This window comes from Anabrus simplex, chromosome 9 (genome assembly GCF_040414725.1).
Source record: "Anabrus simplex isolate iqAnaSimp1 chromosome 9, ASM4041472v1, whole genome shotgun sequence".
Classification (NCBI taxonomy): domain Eukaryota; kingdom Metazoa; phylum Arthropoda; class Insecta; order Orthoptera; family Tettigoniidae; genus Anabrus; species Anabrus simplex.
In genome coordinates, this window is record NC_090273.1 from 134,409,351 (window position 1) to 134,433,177 (window position 23,827).

The window sequence follows — 23,827 nt, forward strand, 5'->3', positions numbered from 1 at the left end:
CTGTTGTGCGAAGAACGATTTCTTATTACCACTGATCTTTCTTTCCTCCTTGTTTCCACCTCGACTTATTATTTAAAAGGATACGCCTCTTCTATGAAAATGTCTCGTAGGAAATGGTTTTCAAGTAAAAACCCATAAAAAGAACGGGACTTGTTTCCAAGATTACACGCACTTAAATACATGTCTTATGTGTTCCTCTCATGCAAATACCAGTAATTAAAGATAATTCCTTCCATAATTAGTGTAATTAATTTCCAAGTTTACATCAGCAACTACTTCAAAGACTCTTGTGTGGAGGTCTGAAATATGCGTTCTTATTGGTTCATAAATTGGTTGTGTTCGGTATATATCTCCTGTGTCGTCTTAGATTATAATCAGCTAACATAATGTTTAACTTATGCTATGATACTTACAGCGTTTAAGGAAGTGCTGTACAGATAATCCTAATGACGCCATGCTAAGACACTATTCGACGTTTGTGAAACAAACCCTTTGCTAAGGAGAGCAATTTTATGTCATGAGATTAACAAATGTTGATTGAAGGAAGGAATGAGCAGTAAGATATTATATCTGGTATAAATATTTATTTTTCACATTATTTATTTACCAAATTATGTAAATATTTTAAATGGTAAGAATTTGGGAATTGTTCCACAACACATTTTATATCACTCATCACATGAAATAAAAAGATAAGTAAAAAAACTGAAGGTCTCAGGGGAAGCATTTTTTTTTTTTTGTTTTTAAAGAATACGAAATCAGCGATTCACCAATTTTGTCAAACCATTCTGCGTTTTAAGAAACAGCTTTTTAAAATAAAGGTTTTGATTGGATTTTGTTTGATTCAAAAATTGAATGAAGTATTTGCTGTGGATCACGAATTATTGACCAGGCATTATTTTCTGATGTAGACCAGTCAAAATCAAAGCGTGTAAGTCACATTTTTGTATTGTTAGCAAGTAAGATTGAATAGTTCTCTTTAACACTATTTTTGACATTCGTCGCACATTATTGAAACTTAAATTACAGAACGTTACCGGCCAAAGTTCGCAGCTGAAATATTTCACATAGTGGACTTTTCAGACGAATGACAATAGATCTTCAAACATTAGTATTTTTATGTCTTTGAAACAGGAGAACTAACAAAAAATTGTTCCGAAGAATATTATTCTTATAGCCTTATACTTGTATACATTTCGTTGCGTGTATTATTAAGAAGATATTCTCAAGGCACGAAGAATCAAAATGAACTTCTTCGCTTGTCGTAGTAATATATAATAATTACTTAATACATTAATCACATAGAATAAGAATTATTTCACGCAAATGAGGGTCAAAATGGAAGTCTCGTATAATAACGATGTTCTTTTTGTTAGGGAAAAAATGTTTTTGAAGACTTTCGTGTGGAGCGTGGCATTGTATGGAAGTGAAACATGGACGATAACTAGCTCAGAAAGAAAGAGAATGGAAGCTTTTGAAATGTGGTGTTACAGAAGAATGCTGACGGTGAGATGGATAGATCGAATCACGAATGAAGAGATACGGAATCGAATTGGTGAGAGGAGATCGATTTGGCTAAATTTGACGAGAAGAAGTGATAGAATGATAGGACACATCTTAAGACACCTAGGACTTGTTCAGTTGGTTTTTGAAGGAAGTGTAGGTGGTAAGAACGGTAGGGGTAGATTAAAGTATGAATATGACAAGCAGATTAGAGCAGATGTAGGATGCAATAGTTACGTAGAAATGAAAAGGTTAGCACAGGATAGGGTGGCATGGAGAGCTGCATCAAACCAGTCTATGGATTGATGACTGAAACAATAACAATCCATTTAAATGCCTAAGCTTTCTATTACAAACATTTCGAATTTTATAATTCATCGCCCTCCACATACACATACTTTGAAAATAATTGTTCCATTAACAAACCAACCGTTGGTTAGTTTTAGTACTCAAACATTAGTAACTATTTCAACACTGTCAAATACGAACCGGCACCCCACGTCACGCAAACCATCAGCTTAATAAAATCCAGCAATTCTTCGTACCACCATGGCTAGAACGTATACAAAACATAAGAACTACGATGCAATATTCAGTTTAATATCCATTATAAAATTTTGAAACATTAATCCAATAACCACATGCATTTTATTCTGCCTTGGTGAAGTAAATACACAAATTAAAATGTTTGCAATATGATGATACAATTATGAAAAATTACGGTTTAATTTTTTACTGTAATATAATGAGAAATAATTACTGTTGAAATAAAATAATAGAATGATATAACTTAACATCTAATTATGGAAAGTTGATTCACAAATACTGACAGATTATTGATTGGCTCTAAATAACATGATATTAACAAAAGTAATATCTCATGCGCTTTATGTATTATATATATATATATATTGAGGGTAATTAGAAATATAGACTATTAGAAACTGCATGTAATACAAGCTTCATATTTAATATGAGGTCATTCGAACAAGGTAGATCAGAATATGTAACAATTAGATATAAACAATCCCTACTAATGAAAACCTGTTGGGATGTTTGTGGAACTATCGCATCTCAAAGACTTGGCACACAATGACCTGGGGTAACATACTGTATACCAAACCAAACCTCATGATGCAACAGCTCCGAAGGGCCCTGGCCTACCAAGGGACCGCTGCTGAGCTCGAAGGTCTGCAGATTACAGGGTGTCGTGTGGTCAGCATGACGACTCCCCTCGACTGTTATTCTTGGATCGGCGCTGCTATCTCACTGTCAGATAGCTCCTTAATTGTTATCATACAGGCTGAGTGGACCTCGAACCAACCCTCAGATCCAGATAAAAACATCCCTGACCTGGCCAGAACCGAACTCTGGGCCACCGGAAAGCTACCCCTACAACGCGGTGCCGGCCGACTAACATAAAGGCTACTTCTCGATCAAACTGTCTCTTCAAGGGGCCATGTAGTGAAATAGAGGAAAATGTTCACCTGGGAATACGCCGCTTGAACGGTAAGTCCAATTAAAAGAACCTTCTAAGCGTAATATTCAAATGCAAATACATTTGACAAGGAAATGGACAGATCAGAATATTAAGTACATGTAAACATGTTCAGCAGCTGGCCATGTGGTCTAGGGGCAGCATGTCCGCATCACACCCGCTCAGGTATTTTCATCTGGATATGTGCAGCTCCATGGCTAAATGGATAGCGTGCTGGCTTTTGGTCACGGGGGTCACGGGTTCGATTCCCGGCAGGATCGGGAATTTTAACTATAATTGGTTAATTTACCTGACATGGGGACTGGGGTGTATATGCTGTCTTCAACATCAATTCATCCTCATCGCAACGCGCAGGTCACCTAGGGGAGTCAAATCAAAAGACCTGCACCAGACCTCTCCGGAGGCCACACGTTATTATTATTATTATTATTATTATTATTATTATTATTATTATTATTATTATTATTATTATTATTATTATTATTATTATTATTATTATTATTATTATTATTATTGTCTGGATCTGGGGGCTGGCTCGTGGTCCATTCAGCCTAGGTGATTACAATTTAGGAGCTATCTGGCGGTGAGATAGCGACCCCGGTCTAGAAAAAGAAGAATAACGGCCGATAGGATTGGTCGTGCCGACCACATGCCATCTGGTTATTTGTAGGCTTTTGGGCTGAGCAGCGGGTGCTTTCTAGACCAGGGCCCATCAGGGATGTAGCGCCATATAGGCCTAATTTGTTTGTTTGTCTTTTGTCTGTTTGTAAACATTTTCATATGCATTCAAAAGGGTTTACCGCCAAACTGCTGTACTTTCGTGTAGAGCTGTGTTAACGAAGGATGGAATCAGATGTGTAGCATCTCCTTGTGGCTTTTTTCCCATACACATAAAATAAATGTGAGGAATTTGTATGAGGGAGCTGAATCCTACATATGAAAATTAATTCTGATATATAAGATACAATATAGATGATTAATCCTACCGATAGGACATAACAAGTTTGTGTGGTGCCTCTACCATGTTGTGAGCCAGTGCTGTGTTGAAAAAATGCCGGGGTTTTTCATTTCTTTCACATCTTTTACAGGCACACTAATGCACTTCTTTGTTTGATTTTGATTTAAGTGCTCTAATCCACAACGCTTCGACTTTCTCTTTGTTTGAATAATTGTGATTTTCTGTTCTTAGTATGCTGTGAAGAGGAATAAGACTCTAGCAAACCTAATCATTTTTGAAAAATATAATCGAAGAGATGAATCGTTATAAAGGTGTCATTACTCTAACACTTTTGTTTTCTGTTTTCATCTTGAAGATGCAGACAAATGGATAGGTGGGATAAGAACTTGCCCTGTACTCATAATTCACGAGAGACCTCTCGCCTACCAGAGGAAGACAAGGGTAAGACAGCACTCTACCACCTCCCCAAACCACCGCAAACGTTTCGACTCCACAAGTCAGTGCATGACGTCATTCGGAATTCCCTCTTGGCTCTAAAACAGAAGTAGCTGTGCTATGGATATTTAGAAATAAGTAATATTTTATCAAACGCAGTGAGGGTGGTGAATAAGGATATATGAGAGTGTTGTGATATATTTCCTTCAACAGCTGCCGTTCGCTAAGTACAGTCCATTCAATGATAAAACCGTACAGGGAGTAGGGCAAAAGAGATCAATACGCCATATTAGAATTTTTCATTTTTCTATGTACATTCATTTGAAATGATTTGATTTTAATAATGTTTAAGGTCTTCTACTCTTTCTTGGATTTTTTTCTTAGTTACGCCCATCTGATAATGTGAATAAAGCTTAGTTTAACAGCCGGGTGTCATTTCAGACGCGAACTATATGTGGAGAGATGCAGATAGCGTATTTTGTGGTTGTAGGTATACCCACTATAATAAAAGAAGCGTTTTGACAGATAGGATTGGAGGGAGGAGCATTGCACAGTGTTGACACATTCCTTTCTCCTTCCCTTCGCTTTCGGCTCATTTACTCATTCGTTCAGACCGCTGTGTTCTGTTCTACGAAACTCAGAAGTGAGAGGTTTCGCAACTCCAAGCAACACGAGCAGGTTTATCTCCATGACAACCGTAGTGTGTCCGCCCCCGTGCCCATGACAGCCATATCCTCCTACTCCCTTCTTCCAACCAAGGCAAGCAATACACGGACCTCCCTCTAAGAACAGTCAGAACTCATCTTTCAGTATTAAGACTATGGTGTATATCGTGGGTTAATAAGGAAAATACATTTAAGTCACAATCCTACTTCTGAGATAAAAAACAGGCTTTTTATTGCCAATATCCACTCTTGGAAAACAAGTATTTTTAACAGTCGTGTAATGGTTTTATCCTTCTTCTTCCTCTTCTTTCACGTAGGGTTACATGACACCACACTTGTTCAATCGTAGGGTTTTGGCCTTTGATCGGCATTATCTCATCTTGTCCCGTTGTAGCTCCTATCTTTCCTCCGACATAAGGGATCATTTCTTCTTCAGTGCTTTTTCCTGAAAATTACGGACTTTCTTCACGGTTGTCTCACAGTCTGTCTCTCTTGTAAGTCAGCGAGCCCCATTTCTTTGACTTCTGCTCAGCTTCCATCATTCAGATGGTCCGACTATATTTTCTTTGCCAGAAGATATAATAATGGCATGTGGCCTACGGAGAGGCCTGGAGTAGGCATGCGCATCTGTGAGGATAGGGTCGTAGTTATGATGAATTCTAATGCTGAATACGGCGAACAGGTGGTTGGGAGACAATTTTCCCACATGACCATACAAAGCCAATTTGTTTCCTGGCACCGTCAGAAAGTCTCCCCATCTGGAAATAACGCTCTGAATTCTGAAGTCTCCAGTAATCTCCGTCTTGCAGCAACGGGTCTAAAATTTCCCTGAGAAGTCTTCTCTCCCTGACTTCCATTTCTTCAATCAAGACTTTTTCTCTGTAGTGACAAACACTCCATGGCATATGGGGTTTCCGGCCGGATGACTGTTGTGAATTTTTTCAGCTTCAGATTTCGTGACAGGTGTGGCTTGTTGTAGGTGTTCCGAGTAAGTCGACTGGCCAGTTCCAGCTCATTTACTCTCGCGGAGAGGGCTACTTTCTTTGCCAGCCTGGGTCCAATCCAATCGGCGAAGTGTACGAGGAAAGGAAGGGGGTCCACTCAGCCTCGGGAGGTCAACTGAGTAGAGGGTGGTTCGATTCCCGCCTCAGCCATCCTCGAAGTGGTTTCCCATGGTTTCCCACTTCTTCTTCGGGTAAATGGCGGGATGGTAGCTAACTTAAGGCCACGTCCGCTTCCTTCCCTCTTACTTGCCTATCACTTCCAATCTTCCCATTCCCCCACAAGGCCCCTATACAGCATAGCGGGTGAAGCCGCATGGATGAGGTACTGGTTCTCCTCTCCAATCGTACCCCCAACCAAATGTCTCATGCTCCAGGACACTGCCCTTGAGGCGGTAGAGGTGGGATACCTCGCTGAATCCGAGGGAAAAACCAACCTTGGTCTGTAAACTGATTTAATAATAATAATAATAATAATAATAATAATAATAATAATAATAATAATAATAATAATAATAATAATTTCGTGTGGCTATTTCTAGCCGAGTTCAGCCCTTGCAAGGCAGACCCTCCGATGAGGGTGGGCGGCATCTTCCATGTGTAGGTAGGTAACTGCGTGTTATTGTGTTGGAGGTTAGTGTTATGTGTGGTGTGTGAGTTACAGGGATGTTGGGGACAGCACAAACACCCAGCCCCCGGGCCATTGGAATTAACCAATGAAGGTTAAAATCCCCGACCCGATCGGGAATCGAACCCGGGACCCTCTGAACCGAAGGCCAGCACGCTGACCATTCAGCCAACGTGTCGGACATAATAATAATAATAATAATAATAATAATAACAATAATTTCTTCAGCTTATCCTAGTTATTTCTAGGATCGCTAGTGCCATCCAGGCTCATTTTGCTTTTCGCCGGGTTTTACGACCGGGTGCCCTTCCTGACACCGCGTGTTTCTTGAGAAAAAATTCTCGACCCAAGATCGATAGGGTTTCAAACCTCAGCTTTCCGGGTAGGAAGCCAGCAGATAAGCCAAAGAGCTAAGCACGTCCCCGGTTAATACATAAAATTAAGCCTGATAAAATATGAAGTACGAGGAACAAACAATACCAAGCACTCATTCTTTTTGGATTGACTTTATCTTTATTAAACATTTACCAGCTCCCCTGCCAATCTGAAATTTTACTAATATCGGGAATCGAACCAGAGACCCCGGACGACAACTTAACCGTTACACTGCGGTGGTGGACATATCTTCCACGTAGGCCTACTTAGCGAAATTTCAAATTAATAAAAGTTGCTGACAGAAGATCCAGTGAAATGAAATGAAATGTATGGCTTTTAGTGCCGGGATATCCCGAGACGGGTTCGGCTCGCCAGGTGCAGGTCTTTCTATTTGACTCTCGTAGGTGACCTGCGCGTCGTGATGAGGATGAAATGATGATGAAGACAACACACAAAACCAGACCCCGTGCCATTGGAATTAACCAATTAAGGTTAAAATCCCCGACCCGGCCGGGAATCGAACCCGGGACTCTCTGAACCGAAGGCCAGTACGCTGACCGTTCAGCCAACGAGTCGGACAGAAGATCCAGTGATTCACAGCTGCAGCGAACTCACGCGGAAACGATATTAGACCACTACAAAAGTTATATTGTATCATATAAACTATATCATTGAAGCTCTCGTCTTGTCATTGTACTCCAGACAGGAGGGTTATATTGCGTGCTACTCTCACAGGGGTGAGGTTAACATGGCCCCTCCTCCCCACTCCCCTTCCTACTGCTGCTTTTTTATGTTATTTACCTTTCTATAATACAGCGACGCCTTTGTGACTGAAAAACAAAATAGTCTTTCTTTTTTTATTGTATTCTTTTGGATGCTGAATCATGATGATAGTAATAACGCTATACCGAGTTCAGTAGCAGCAGCAGCAGCAGCAGGCTTTGGTCGTATGCTGATGACGAGGGCCGATACGCGTGAGGAGGTGGGGAGGGGGGAAGCCACGATCAAGCAAAGGATTATGGGTACGTCTACCGCCAGAACATTTGTGGATTGCAGCGCTTTACTCTGTTTTTAAATTTGAGTACAATTACAGTGCTAATCTACCCAAACGGTTCACTAAAGTGTATATTTAGTTTACCAAATATACAAGCGTCCGCCCCTGTTGCCACCCGGAGACCCGGTTTCGATTCACGGCTCTGCCACGAAATTTGAAAAGTGGTATGACGACTCAACCTCGGGAGGTCAACTGAGAAGAAGGGCGATCGATTCCCAGCTCAGCCATCCTCGAAGTGGTTTTCCGTGTTTTCCCACTTCTCCTCCAGACAAATCCGGGATAGTACCTAACTTAAGGCCACGGCTGATTACTTCTCTCTCCCTTGATTATCCCTTCCCCCACAAGGTCCCTGTTCAGAAGGGGAGGCCTCCTGGGCGAGATACTGGTCCTCCTCCACAATTATATCCCTCTGAACCAAAGTCTCACGCTACATGACACTGCCCTTGAGTCCGAGGGAAAAACCAACTTTGGAAGGTAAACGGATTAAGAAAGAAAGAAAGAAAGAAAGAAAGAAAGAAAGAAAGAAAGAAAGAAAGAAAGAAAGACATACAGGCCTACAAAACATCTCGAAGTGACCAGATAATTTCCAATCTGAAAGTTCGTAGTTTATTCATCATATTCTCAGGATTTCCATTTTTCTAAATTTTACTCTTTGCAAATAATTGAGCACCTCCGTGGAAGAACGGTGGATATGTTATCTCTGTTGAAATTGAGATTTCACCATGCTGAGGGGCTCAGACGATTGAGGAGCTGGTCTCGTCACTCCAACTTGGCGGTTCGATCTTGGGTCAGTCTGGTGGTAATTAAAGGTGCTCAAATACATCAGCCTCGTGTCGGAAGATTTACTGATACGTAAAATAACTCCTGCGGGACTAAATTCCGGCACCTAGGCGTCACCGAAAAGCGTAAAGTAGTTAGTGGGACGTAAAGCCAATAACATTATTATGATTATTAAATTGAGTTTTCAGTGGAATAGTGTTATTATTTGTTAAAGCGAGCGGAGTAGCCGCCCGTGTCAACTTGCTACGGCTTTGAACCTAGCTCTGCAGTAGGGAGACGAATGGGTTTGAACTCCACCGTCGGCTGTTCTGTGAATGGATTTTATGGGGTTTCCCGTTTTCACTTCCAGGCAAAAGCTATCCGATACCTATAATCTTGTTAACCAATTTAATTCAACCGCATTCATTTGATCTTCATTAGACCGGGCTAGTTGGACGTGCGGTTAGGGGCGCGCAGCTGTGAGCTCGCATCCGGGAGATTGTGTGTTCGAACCCCACTGTCGGCAGCCCTGAAGATGGTTTTTCGTCGTTTCCCACTTTCACACCAGGCAAATGCTGGGGCTGTACCTTAATTAAGGCCACGGCCGCTTCCTTCCCATTCCTAGGCATTTGCTGCTCCATCGTCGCCATAAGACCTATCTGTGGCGGTGCGACGTGAAGCCAACAGCAAAATAGCAAGATCTTCATTAGCTGCCCAACTGAGGTTGACGTCAGAAAAAAAAAAGAACATGCCATAAATTTCATCTTACCTCATCCGCTACCCCGAATTAAGGGGTTATTCCTCCACAAGATGCGTTGTAAATACAGGGATATATTTGTTTTTAAAGTATTTTTGTATCTGCATGTTGGCTTCCCTGGAAGCACCTTTTCGTACACTGAAGTAGTTCCTTTTCTCTATATCATTCAACTTTCTTCCACGTAGATATTCAATCGTCCTTTGAACTGTCAAGCCAGGAATGAATAATTAAAATTTAAATAATTACTAAAATTATCTTTACCCACTTGCAGAGTTTCTGGTTCTGTTAACGGGCAGTAAGTCGTTAACACTCTGCAGAGACCAGGCTTAAAATAAAAAATATATATAACACGATGAAAATAATATATATTATAATGAGTAATTATATACTATCATCGGGCTCTTCGAATGAATTATCAGCGTAAAGGATTTCCAATCAGTAAGACACGGGGTTCGATTCTCAGCAGTGCCAGGTATAGTTTACTTCTGTGGCTCAGGGACTGCGGTTTGTGTTCATGATAATACATCCCTCTTAACTTACATACAACACCCCATAGTACAACCCACCACAGTGAATACACCCCAGCTCATTGGGCTGGAGTCAGGAAGGGCATCTCTCCGTGAAAATGGGCTTAAGGGCACGGCCACTTCCTTCCCACTCCTAATCTTTTCCTGTCCCATCGTCGCGATAAGACCTACCTGGGTCGGTGCGATATAAAGCCTATTGAAAAAATCTGGGCTTAATCCATGTGTACTGTCTACCCCGAATAACTGAAGAAAAAGGTAAGAGAAGATTAATCTACACACACTAGGACAATTACAGATCAACTGATTAATTTTTATCTACTTAATGTTTCCTTGTCAGCCACCAGAACTTGTTGAAATCTCTTCTGACCCGTAGCTCGAAAAATTGCCCATTTATGTTTAATTAGATCTTTTCCATGCTCTTCTCTTTTAAATTCAGAATTATAAATCTGTAGATCAGTCGTGGAATGTTGACCTCTAGATCCCAGGATAGCGAGTTTCAAGCCGGCATGAGTACTAGGATTTTTGAAGTGTGGAGAAATATCTTCTATGCCGTGCTATGTCGTCATGTAAAAGATCTCTGGTGATATATTTGTTTACCCAACTATATGAATAAAATCTCGATCTTAGATGCCCTGGTAGGTTTATTTATGTATTTAGCGTATGGCTAAGCATACATTATGTCTTACGTAGGATCTACACTTCTATATACGTATATCTAAATTTCAGATGTAGTCTATAACTTCTGGCGTAGCGAGAGCAAAGCCACTAGCATTGATATTATACATTCTTGTCTTACAATCGGTGATGATGTGATGGATCGTCTGTTGTGCAGCACCGCAGTCACACTCAGGTGTTGAAATTATGCTCCATTTGTAGATGAAGGCTGCATAGTTTCCGTGATTGGTACGAATCCTCTTCAGTGTGGACCATAGTCTACGAGGCAGGTTCAAACCAGATGGTGGCGTCTTCTTCACAGGAGGCATTGTTGGGTAGTATTTGTCGTTGAGTCTCTTCTGCCATTCAACGAGAATTTGGTAGCTGCTGTTCCTCAAGTTCATGGCATCTCTTATTGGTGGGTTTCTTAAACATTAGTATTTACATCACCGATATCATCACGTGTCCGCAGTTCTGGATTGTTAATTTTTTTTTAATTCTCTTAGGAGAACATCTTTACGTCTGAGATCTGGAGCAGGAATATGACTTAACACTGGTAACTACTGTATGGGAGTAGATTTATTGTGCCGGTGAGGAGACGCATTGTGGTGTTCCGATATTTGTGTGGGCACTATTTAGCCAGACAACAGCACAGTATTCGGCAATCGAATACACCAATCCTAGAGCTGGGCATCGCAGAGTTGCAGCTGTACAACCCCAACTTGTTCCACATAGTATATGGATTATATTGTTGCGAGTTCTTACTTTTGCAGCAACATTCTGGAGATGTTGTTTATAAGACAATGTTCTATCCAATGTGACCCCTGAATATTTAGGGGTATCTATTGTGTCTCAATCGCCGGATTATTGCACACCTTTAACTGCCTACCAGCTATTTCGTTGCTGGTAGGGTAACACGAAAAGTTGAAATTGGCACGCAGGCAGCCGAAATGACGTCAAATTGAATTATATGCACACGATAGGTGAGGTCATACGATTATTTATTTATTTATTTACTGAGAGAAGTGGACTGCGGTTATTATCGCGCTGCGGTAAACTGTCATTCGCGAGAACCACTAAGAAAAAACCCACAGTCTAGCCCTTCAGCGAGCAACTCAATGTGGAAAACATCTGAGGAATGTGAGCTACGAATTTTAGGTAAATAAAATATAATAAAGTATGAGAATATATTCTTGATTTATTCCTGAAATGTTAAATCCTTTTCTTAATCATTGTTGTCTGGTTGATTAGATTAGCAGTTTGCCTTTTTCTACCACTACGAGCGCTAATGCAGAGTTTCACTTAAGCCCTTATTACTACGTTCTGTATGAACACTTTTGAAAAACTTAACAAGCGCCTGAAGGTACTGAACCAAGGAACACATTACAGAAACATTTGTGTAAATTTAGCTAGGATTTGAATCAAAAAGAAAACGAGTTTAAAAACAAGCGATTTTAGGCTTTTTTTCCGGAACTGCATCCAGGCCAGAAGTGATTTTCGAAAAATGTTTTATTTTATAGGACTATCTGACTCAAAATTTGAAAAAATTCCGGGCCCTTTAGCCCTTCAACTTGCGGCACAATTGAGGAAATTTCTTAATTTTACGTTTTTTGTCTGCCAAGAAATGTTTTCAACATAACAATTTATATTTTAATTTATTTATTTATTTATTTATTTATTTATTTATTTATTTATTTACGGTATTTATTTATTTACTGGCATCTTCCACACAGGGAGTAGTTTTTCTTCTTGCATTTTTGTCTTCCTTTCTAAAATTTAGCCGATTATTCACTCTTTGTGCCTTGTTTAAAAATCCAGGTTTGGGAATAACAAACTTCATGGAATGATATTTCATTTTCATCAAAGAACTCTGGCCTTTATCAACAATCACTAGAAATGATGAGTAGGAACAACTTTCTTGATCAACTGGCGTTGCTGTTACATTTCAAACTGAACTGTTTCTGTACAAAATGTATCATTAATAAAAGAAATGTTCTTTGAATGTCAGAAGTGTATCTCTTTGGAGTCATAACTGTTTATAGAGGAATATAAAAATATTCATTTAAACTGTCCAGACGTTGGTGTTAACGTGGGAATGATAAATTTGTAGAAATGAGAGGTTGCGATGAAAGCAGAGTTATGTTTGTTTAGCTCTTTCACGATCTGTTTTTTGTTCACAGCTTTGTTATACGTGGTGCAAGTAGATTTACAAGTCCACTAACCCACTTCATAAGCTTCTTCTTGTAAACACTCAAGGTACACGTGCAGCAGCTGTACATTAAGCTTCTACGACAGCGGCTGTTATTTCAAACAATGGAGGTATGATTTAGAAAACCATTAGCGAGGACAAAAATGATAAGCAATAAATGGAATAATTTCGTTCAATAAACATAATGCAGAATGTGTGTTCCCACATATGAATTCGAGGAAGAGTTTCAGAAATTACATTTCTTGTAATAAATATTTCTTAGGAGAACAACAAAGTGGAATTTCGTATGAACTGTTGTACTTAAATCTTGTTTGTTAAAACATGAATGTGTAAATAAAGATAAATCAATAACGTCTATACGTTTCTTTTCTACCTGCTGTCATTTCTTGATGGATACGGTACTTTACATCCATCTCACGGCGCAGGCCAGAGTAGAATGTAGCTTCCACCCTAGTCCCAGCCTCATCCATGGCTGTGACAATAGAAGCTGCTGGGGTGTGAGTGGTGCTGAGTAATGACTTTCAGAGCACGACCAGTGTGTGTGAGTGTTATGAAAGGTGTTGCTCATAGGGTTAGTCGTGCTGAAATAGCACTTTCTGGTGCAGTGAGGAAAGCAATAGAAAACTACCTCACTCCTCAGCTTGCCTGGTACGCCTCATTTTCGTGCTGCCATTTGGTTTTTTGTTTTTGTTTTCCTGTAACTGCGTAGCATTTGGTGGTGTTATTTGAGGATCCAAACAGCCTCTGGGCTGGTGACCTAACAGACCGAGAGACGGCTTTTTTGTCCGGCTCGATGGCTAAATGCTTAGCGTGCTGTCCTCTGGTCACAGGGTCCCGGGTTCTATTCGCAGCAGGGTCGCCGAATTTCAACCATAATTGGTTAATTCCACTGGCACGGGTAGTCGATGTGTGTGTGTGTCGTCTTCATCACGACGCGAAGATCGCCTACGGGCGTCAAATCAAAAGATCTGCATCTGGCGAACCGAACTTGTCCTCGGACACTCCCGGCACTAAAAGCCATACGCCAATTTTTTGAAATTTTCACTTGTGTGCGGAATTTTATAAACATGTATACATATCGTAGGCAAAGAAAAGAAATCTCGTATCCCACAATGCTCTACCTATCTATTATTTCCCTTAAGACTGGTCACGCCTCCTAGCCACACATGGATATGCAGTCCATTAGAACAATTTTCGTTGTTCATTTTCCTATGCGGAGGTTTCAAGGAAAAGGAGTGCGTGAATACTCCATGCACACATGCATTCCTAGAGTGGGGTACGGTAGGATTCATTTTTCATTACACACCTGCATAGGAAAATGAACATAACGAAAATTGTTCTGATGGACTGCATATCCACACTTATTTGCTACTAGCATATCGTCGCTGCCGGGAGAAAACCTCCTATGTGAAATATTTTAAATTAGAAATTTGGCGGGTAAGGTTCTGTCATCTAAGGTGCAATATTGTGTGAATATTGTCAAGGCATTCTCGCTCTCATAATGTATGTGCTGCGGGTCAGTATATCTCCAAAAATATTATCACATAGGAGGTTTTGTCCCGGCAAAGACGATATATACCCGTCCTTCTCACGGGAAATGGTAATCGATTCACGGTTCCTTCATAAATTTATGCCAAGTTACATGCCTGGATTCAAAGGTTTAATACGGCATGTTAAACTGATATTCTTCAACGAAAGCACATGGCAGTAACGTGAAGTACAATAAATCTGAAGAAAGTGGAGACAGAATTGGGTAAATCACAGACTTTATTGAACGACACAGCCCTGGTCCGAAGTTGTGCATTATTCTCCCTATTTCTCGACTACATGTTGCTGCTATTCTGAAACCGGCAGTGGCTCTGTGGCTGAAGATGCACGAAACAATCGTTCACGATAGCCTCTCTTATTATCTGTTCTATCGAAAAGAGTAAAATGGCTTTATTGGTAAACCCTTTAATCCACCTTGAAATGATACGACAGCCTGCAAAACAGTCCATTAATGACATCTACCTTATTAATAATCCTCGTATCGAAATGATGAACACTTGAAAACTTTAAGAATTTGATTTCCTTTCAGACAGGTAGAATTCACTGTTTCTGTCCGAATAAAACCCCCAGATAATTCTGGTATTTATATATTGCCCCTAAACCTACCCAAGAACAGGTGGATTCTAAATATGAAATTTGGTAGAAATATGTCCAGTAGTTTTCAAGTTATCAGAACCCAGACAAGCAAACAAGCAGACACCAAAGCAAAAAATATGCAGATGGACATTACCTGAAACAGATTTTGCCAAAATAGTCAATGTACAGGCACACGGTCGATACGATTTTATTTATATATACTTTTTCTTTCTTTCTTTCTTTCTTTCTTTGTTTGTTTCTTTCTTTCTTTCTTTTTCTTTTCTTTCACAATTTGCTTTACGTTGCACCAACACAGATAGGTGTTATGGTGGCGGAGGCCTTAATTAAGCTACAGCCTCATCATTTGCCTGGTGTGAAAATGGGAAACCACGGAAAGCTATCTTCAGGGCTGCCGACAGTGGGGTTCGAACCCAAGCTCACAGCTGCGCGCCCCTAACCGCACGGCCAGCTCGCACGGTGATATGTGATTGGGAATCTAAATGATCGAAATATAAAAATACAGTGCAGCTTTAATTTTGAATTAGACGTCAGCGAGAGGTAAAGAGGACAATGTCACAGCACTTGAAATTTCGCTAAGAACGTATGACACGAAAATTATTACAAATGCATGTAAATCCCTTGTGTATTATTGTGTGTCTCATGGCAAGCATATTTTAGTGTCAGATTGCATTATTATTATTATTATTATTATTATTATTATTATTATTATTATTATTATTATTATTATTATTATTATTATTTCGTCATGTCGACTATAACTCCCTCGAATTGACTAATTTTAAATGGTAGTAAAAACAGAGTATAATCCTCTTATTCACATTCGTTCCTAAATCAAACTAACAGTTAACATTCATATTGCACCACAGATGGTAATCTTTAACGTGGAATTTAACGGCGTATTTCACACCTGCTAGTCATGGTGAACCTTTACCCTTGTCAAGATATTTCAATCATAAGCACTCGGAGAATTGGAGATTACACCGCTACACAAATTATAATCACACTTGACTCTTTACCTAACATACACGTACGCAAAACTAACTTGTCAGTACTAAGGATTTTTTGTGCATATAGCTACTGTTTAAACATAGTGTCCCATTGGTTTGAAAGAACTGTACCTTTTAACGGTAACACATGAAATATAATTTAATTATATCTAATGCCAGAAGGAACCATATCAGAAAATTCTTCAGCCAGGCATGCCGATATTACAGTCATTAACCGCAATGGAAATACTTTTGTATTTATTTACAAAACTGCCTCCCAATTCAGGGTAGCCCCAAAGGGTTCAGAATACCCACATGCTACTAACAATTAACATTATAATTACAATACCAAAATATAATAATAATGCATTTCAAACAACACCTAAAGGTGTGGATTAAAATGTTCATTGAGAATTTGACAACTCTTCTTGAGTACTATCTCGTATATAGTACTCGTACGGGTGTTGAAATGTGATACTTTTTTCGAAATTCCTAAAAAACGAGGTATAGTACCTCGTGCTCCTATCAGTAGAATTGTTACATCAACGCATTTGAGCTTATATTTGTCTTTGAAATAATTAACGGTAGGTTTATAGATAGATAGATCCAGCTCCTCAGATTGTTGAAGACCAACCTGGAATCGGACACGGGGGTCAATAATTATGCCATGTCTAGAGGAGTGGGAATATGCAATAATATCAATTCTTCTAGTAGAATCATCTGAGGAAAAGAATGGGATTTCTTCGTGCACTTTCCACCCTTTCGGTCACAAAGCATTAGTGAGCTCAGATCTCACCATGTGATGGCGTGAATTATGTAGTAATGTTCCTCTATCACACAATCCTAAGACATGTCCAAGTGATTCGTTCTCGGTGCAGTGTCTGTAACAGGTACCGTCTAAGGTTCTGCCTGGAATGGTCCGAACAGCCACCCCGTTTGCGTACATTTTAAGGCAGGTGATATTTTATTCAGTATTGAAGAACTCATTGAACACCTTATAATCATCTTGGTCAACATCAAATTCTGAGAGTTTGTATTTCAAGGACTGTTGTACAATGCACTACAAAATACAGCTTGTTCATAACAGAGCAAGGACAAATAGAGACAGAAAGTGTAATCAGTAACTTACATAATTTTATTTCTAATTAAATATAGGGGAATACATCAAAGACTTGATGCTTACTGCATATTAACGGCGTTGAATAACACATATTTTTCGTAGGCCTTCAAAGAAGACTTGCTTCTTTATCATAGAGGAGTACGTCCTCAATTTACAAAGTCTCCACAGAAAAATAAAGACTAAAAGCTGTCCTGAAACTTAAGGCATATGTGCCCAATAATCACTCTGGGATGTGTGAGAACATTCTGCAGGGGTCAGCAGATGACAAGAAGACCAACATGAAGGGTCTCGTGCGAAAGGGTGGGCGGGGCCTCAATCTCTTGGTCAAATTAGTGCGTTACGTTATTCTTATAAGTAATATTCGTTTTTTATTATTTTATTGTTAAGATGTATATGTACATAATATTTAACTTTTATCTCATGTGCATAGAGTTTTAGTAATATCACTGTTCATTGTCATATTTGCTTTCCCTTTATGTCATTACGTATTACGTTCTGTTTATGCAATGGCTAATGTTTTCAGTTTGTATTTTATTTGCTTTCATTTTAGTATATTGTATTTCTCTTCTTTTTTTATTTTTATGCTTAGGAGTTATTTTCTTTCTTTTCTTGAGAGTTTTAGTTTCTTTCTTCATTGGATCTTTATTTTAGCTTAGTTATCTTTGATTTTATAATTAAAATAGTATATTTCTTTTATTATCCTGAAGTGTACGTGCTGAAGTGTAAGTGAGTGCCACTTTGCACTGTTAAGGACACGAGTAAATAAATAAATAAAGTTCCTCCTCATAAAACCCCTCTTCATTACATATTATGGACATGGGACTCCCTCAACAACAGCTACAGTGGGCGCAGTCAAGCGATCGCATGCCATGTGACTTTTCCCTTTGGGGAAATTATTAATTTGTGTGTGTGTTTTTTGTTGTTTTTCAAAATCCTATGGATCTGGAAGATTTAAGAAAACCTGAAGACCTCCCTCAAATAATGTTCTGCCAGAATATCACATCTTTGGTAATATTCAATTTCTCGTGGAATAAGGTTGTACTTCAAGTCAGACATGTTTTTGTGGCAGCAGATAAGAAACTTTCTGGTTACAATTTTGTCTATTTGCAAGCTGTAAGGTTGGTGACTGACTATTTAATAACATTTTATTTCAAGTAAACGCAGCTGACAGAAATATAAGTTTAACTCCAAAAGCTGTTCAAAACTTTACAAATAAAGCAGATTAAAAATCCCCCAAATTGGGGACAGAATAAATAAATGAATAAATAAACAAACGCTGCAAAACTCTGAGATGTCCTTTAGCTGGAGAACAAATATTTGTCGCCCTTAGTTCTTTAGAAGACAAAATTATTAGTGTGAATGAAGGACGTTTCCATGCATGGCTTGCCAGTTGGGGTACATACCATCACTGTATACAACAGTTAATTAAGCTGAATACGTGCTGTTTCTTTCACCTTCTTGTAGTTCATACTAATAATAGAACAAACAGTGTATTCAGTGAAAATTTGCTCAATTCTAGACCATTTCAGTGCAAAAATTGGGCCGCTCCAACACTGGTTTTCATTTTAACCATGCCAATGGATGTTCGTTATTAATTAGTTCATGATGGAACAAGAGGTCTACTTAAGTAATACGTGCTGTGGAAAAGTAAAGAGACTGCTTAATCAACGCATGAATTTTCTAAGAATTTTTTTGTTGTTTTCCTACAAGTTTACGTAAATGGAGCCATTACGCGTTTGCACCGAACTCTTCAATTAAAAGTGCTAGACTTATTTCTAGTACTAAACTGATTTTGTTACCACGCAGATTATTTTGGTTTAGTTATTTTCAAAGCAACAAAGGAACAAAATAATCAATGACTCTGTGTATCTTTTTGAAATGCTATAACATCTTTTAGTTCACTTTACACTCGGTTTTTATTGTTTTAAAGGGGATTAGTTTGCATATACTACAACATCAAATCATGCATTTTATCATTTCATATGGTCAAAATAATATTGTAGACTAAATATTTTGCAACCAATGACTCTGTCTGTTCTCCTTTAAATATGCTGTAATATCTCATAGATTTTTACACTCGGATTTTACTAAGGGCATTAATTTGTACATTTTAAGTCACATTTAAAGCATTTTACATCAAAACATGAATTTTTTCATTCCATACTGTCAAAGTAAAGTTATAGACTAAATATATATTAAAACTAATGACCCTGGTTGTATATTTTTAATTCGCTGTAACACCTTTTAGTTCAGTTTTACTTGGTTGTTATTTTTTAAAGGGGATTAGTTTGTATATTTAAGATACCTTGAATTATTTAACAACATCAATATATGAATTTTTCACTCCATATTGACAATATCATGTTATAAAACAATATCACTCACTAGTTAACACTTGCGTAATAAAACAGTTTTTTCACGTTTTTCCAACAACTTACTTTTTGTGACGTATTGCCTTTTAACAAACTACGACTCAAGTATTTTGTTTCGCTGTTTCATTTCGTAGATACAAATAATTATAATAATCAAGTGTTACAAAATTATAGTCATGAATATAATATTATCATAATACGCAGGAATCCGATATCATCTTGGACAACTTCATTTCATTTCAGAGCGAATTATAATATAATAAAATCCAGCCAGTTTCTCGTGTATCCTGTTACTGACAATGTTTTATTCTGATAATAATAGAAATATTACATCCTTTCGTATTTAACTACTGCTTGTTGAAACATGAAACTGTAAGCAAAATAAATTGCACGTTTTTTAAATTCATAAATATGTGGATATTTACTAATATATGGTGTATATTAGACAAAAGATGAAATTAAAATGAGAGATGGGTATTTTTTTAAACGTCACTTAATCCTTAATGAATGAAATAGTATTGTTATGTAAAATCAAGGGTTTCAGATATCAGAAACGCGTCAGAATGACAGACTGACTGACAATGGTCGAGTAGGGGCAGTTGAGTTAATTGTGGGACTTTGCGAGTGGAAGTGTGTACGTGTGTGTGTGTACGCGGGGGTGGAGTGTATTACGGGGGAGAGAGAGGGCGAGCCAACTGGGATCAAAGTAACAAGCATCACAGTTTTATTGTTTTTTTTACATAGAGCAACAATATATGTTAAAAACATGGGTTTCGATATTAAAAAATAACTTAACGGATATACAACCCACGGTAATGTTTGATCTATGTAGTAACAAACAAAAACATTTTAATATAAATTTATTTTTTAAAGAGTGCTAATTATAAAAAATATAGCCTTAGTATAGATATTTATCCAGTATCGGCCGCTGCTACATTATTCTTTTTATTTTCAAAAATAAAAGGGGAACTCTTTGCTAGAATTCATTTTAGTAATGGTTGATGGGCCATGACATGAAATCCACTGAATATTGCGGCTTTATCTTTATTTTTATCTCACACACACTGTTTACATGTTTTTCAGTTACCAGTTTGAAAAAAACAGTATTTGGTGCTGATAATGAATTTTTATCCTTGAAAAACATGTATGAATTTAATTACTGTAATGCCGTGTAACTGTATCACTGGGCATGATTGGGCAAATTATGACATCCATCAAGGAATATTTGTGGCTTCGCATTTAGCATGCATGGTCGTTACGGTATTAGAAGTGCATTCACAAAAGCGCAATACTTGTCGTTTCACAGTGTTACTGACTTTTAATTATTTTTTAAATTTTTAATTGATAGATAAAATATAGACTTATAAACATTTCTTCTGTTTGGAGCCATGATTTGTTCAGTGGCTTATCTGCCGGTTTTTCGCTCAGACGACGGAGCTTCGAAATCCGCTGGATTCAGAAGTGGAACTTTTACGTGACGCTAAGAAGGGTATCTGGTCTTCAACACCTTGAGAAAATCCAAAATGACTCAGGGTGGTCCCAGCTACCCCAGAAATGAAAATAAAAAGAAGAAGAGTTGGGAATTATTTGCGTAGAACTAATTGAATTACATGTAACAAATACTTCTTTAGCGATTTACTTGTAATCCTTACTTTTCTCTTTTAGAAAATGTAATGTTTACTCGTAATGTCCTTCTTGAAATGAAACGACAACAAAAATGGCTGCCCTTGAACAGTCGACTGGATCACTCAGCTGTCAGCTTGTATTCGGGAGATTGTGGGTTCGAACTCCACTGTCGGCAGGTACCAAAGTGGTTTTCCTATTCCATCGTTGCCATAAGACCTATGTGTGTCGGTAAGCAAAGCAAAGCAAAGCAAAGTCACCTCCGTACAGGAGGAGTGGAAGGTGATGACTTCCACCATTGTTAACGTCGGCACATGATGGGATAGAGTGGTTAGCTCTACGCCCGGCCGCCTTTGCACCCAGGAATTAACCTGGTGCGACGTAAAATTATTTTTAAAAAAGAGTTAATTTTGTGTAAGCTGAGTGAACCTCAGGGCCATATACACCTCCGGAAGTGAAAATCTCGTTTCTTAAATTTTACGCCTTCCTGACGGGGATTCGAACCCACGTCCTTCCGGGCGAACCGGGCACGCCTTTACTGCCTCGGCCAGGCAGTCCCTTATGTGTGTCGGTGCGGCGTAAAATTAATTAGAAAAGAGTTTATAAAATATCAAAGTCGGTGCGACGTAAAACACTTTTAAAAAAGAGTTCATAAAATATCAATCAAAGTCGGTGCGACGTAAAATTCATCATCATCATCTGTTTACCCTCCAGGTTCGGTTTTTCCCTCGGACTTTGCGAGGGATCCCTCCTCTACCGCCTCAAGGGCAGTGTCCTGGAGCTTCAGACTCTTGGTCGGGGGATACAACTGGGGAGTATGACCAGTACCTCGCCCAGGCGGCCTCACCTGCTATGCTGAACAGGGGCCTTGTGGAGGGATGGGAAGATTGGAAGGGATAGGCAAGGAAGCGGGAAGGAAGCGGCCGTGGCCTTAAGTTAGGTACCATCCCGGCATTCGCCTGGAGGAGAAGTGGGAAACCACGGAAAACCACTTCCAGGATGGCTGAGGTGGGAATCGAACCCACCTCTACTCAGTTGACCTCCCGAGGCTGAGTGGACCCCGTTCCAGCCCTCGTGCCACTTTTCAAATTTCGTGGCAGAGCCGGGAATCGAACCCGGGCCTCCGGGGGTGGCAGCTAATCACGCTAACCACTACACCACAGAGGCGGACGCGACGTAAAATTAATTTTTAAAAAGAGTTCATAAAATATCAATCAAGTTCGGTGCGTCGTAAAAAGTTTTTTTTAAAGGAGTTCATAAAATACCAATCAAAGACGGTGCGACGTAAAATTATTTTTTTAAAGACTTCATAAAATATCAATCAAATTCGGTGCGACCTAAAATATTTTTAAAAAAGACTTCATAAAATATCAAAGTCGGTGCGATGTAAAATTAATTTTTTTAAAAAGTTCATAAAATATCAATCAAAGTCGGTGCGACGTAAAATTAATTTTAAAAAAGAGTTCATAAAATATCAATCAAAGTCGGTGCGACGTAAAATTAATTTCAAAAGGAGTTCATAAAATATCGATCAAAGTCGGTGTGACGTAAAATTAATTTTTAAAAATAGTTAATAAAATATCAATCAAAGTCGGTGCGACGTAAAAATAATTTTTAAAAAAGAGTTCATAAAATAAGTCGGTGCGACGTAAAATTAATTTTAATTTTATATCAAGACACTTCATCTGACGTAGTTCAATTAATTTGACGTCGCACCGACTTTGATATTTTATGAACTCTTTTTTTTACACTAATTTTACGTCGCACCGACTTTAATTGATGCTGTGTTTAATACAATTTTTAATTGTATATTTTCCACAAGATTATAATGTAATTATTTGTCTTAATAAAAGGAAGAATGTAAAAGCAGAGGAAGTTTATCTCCAGTATAGAGCATCGACTCCCCCCCGGAGGAATGGAAGTTTAAAGGTGGTATGTGAGGCTGGGGGCTGTGGTGCGAGGCATGTGATGGAGGTGTGTAAATAGAGGAGATAGGTTAGCTAAGAGAATAATGGACTCAGTCATGGACGGTAAGAGAAGTAGAGGGAGACCAAGGTGACGATGTTTAGACTTTTTAGTGATAAGAGGTGTGGAGCTAAGCGAAATTACAGAACTAGTCGCAAATAAATGAACGCTTAGTTAACTCACACAGCCTTGCGAACTGAACGCTGAAAGGCATAACAGCTATCATGGAGGTGTGTGTATTATGTTAATATTTTTACAGGAGAATTATGAAGAAATAATAATTAGCCTTACTGTAGAATGAATCCGTGACATATAGTAAACTGTGATACTTTCCAACAAATCTTCAGTTAGTAGTACCTTCAAGTAAAGTAACTCCTGCTGTTCATGATTTATTGCAACATTGGACTTGCATGAACGTGTTAATAGGAAAGAGGTTGCTTTGTTTATTGTTCTTATGGGGTAATACATTTTTAAACGTAAGATGAATAGATTAGGAAGCGCCAAGCACTGGGGATGGATGGAGCGCTATTTACTTAAGACATTGGCCTTGTCACACCTCAATCGTTTCGCCACGTTCAGCGGGAGGTCTATTT

The 23,827-nt window shown here is 38.7% G+C and overlaps 1 protein-coding gene across 1 annotated transcript in view; it reads right to left on the reverse strand.

The window, feature by feature from the left end:
* Positions 1–23,827, reverse strand: part of dac (dachshund) — a 1,035,159-nt gene that overhangs the window by 924,609 nt on the left and 86,723 nt on the right. The gene's annotated exons all lie outside the window — the stretch shown is intronic.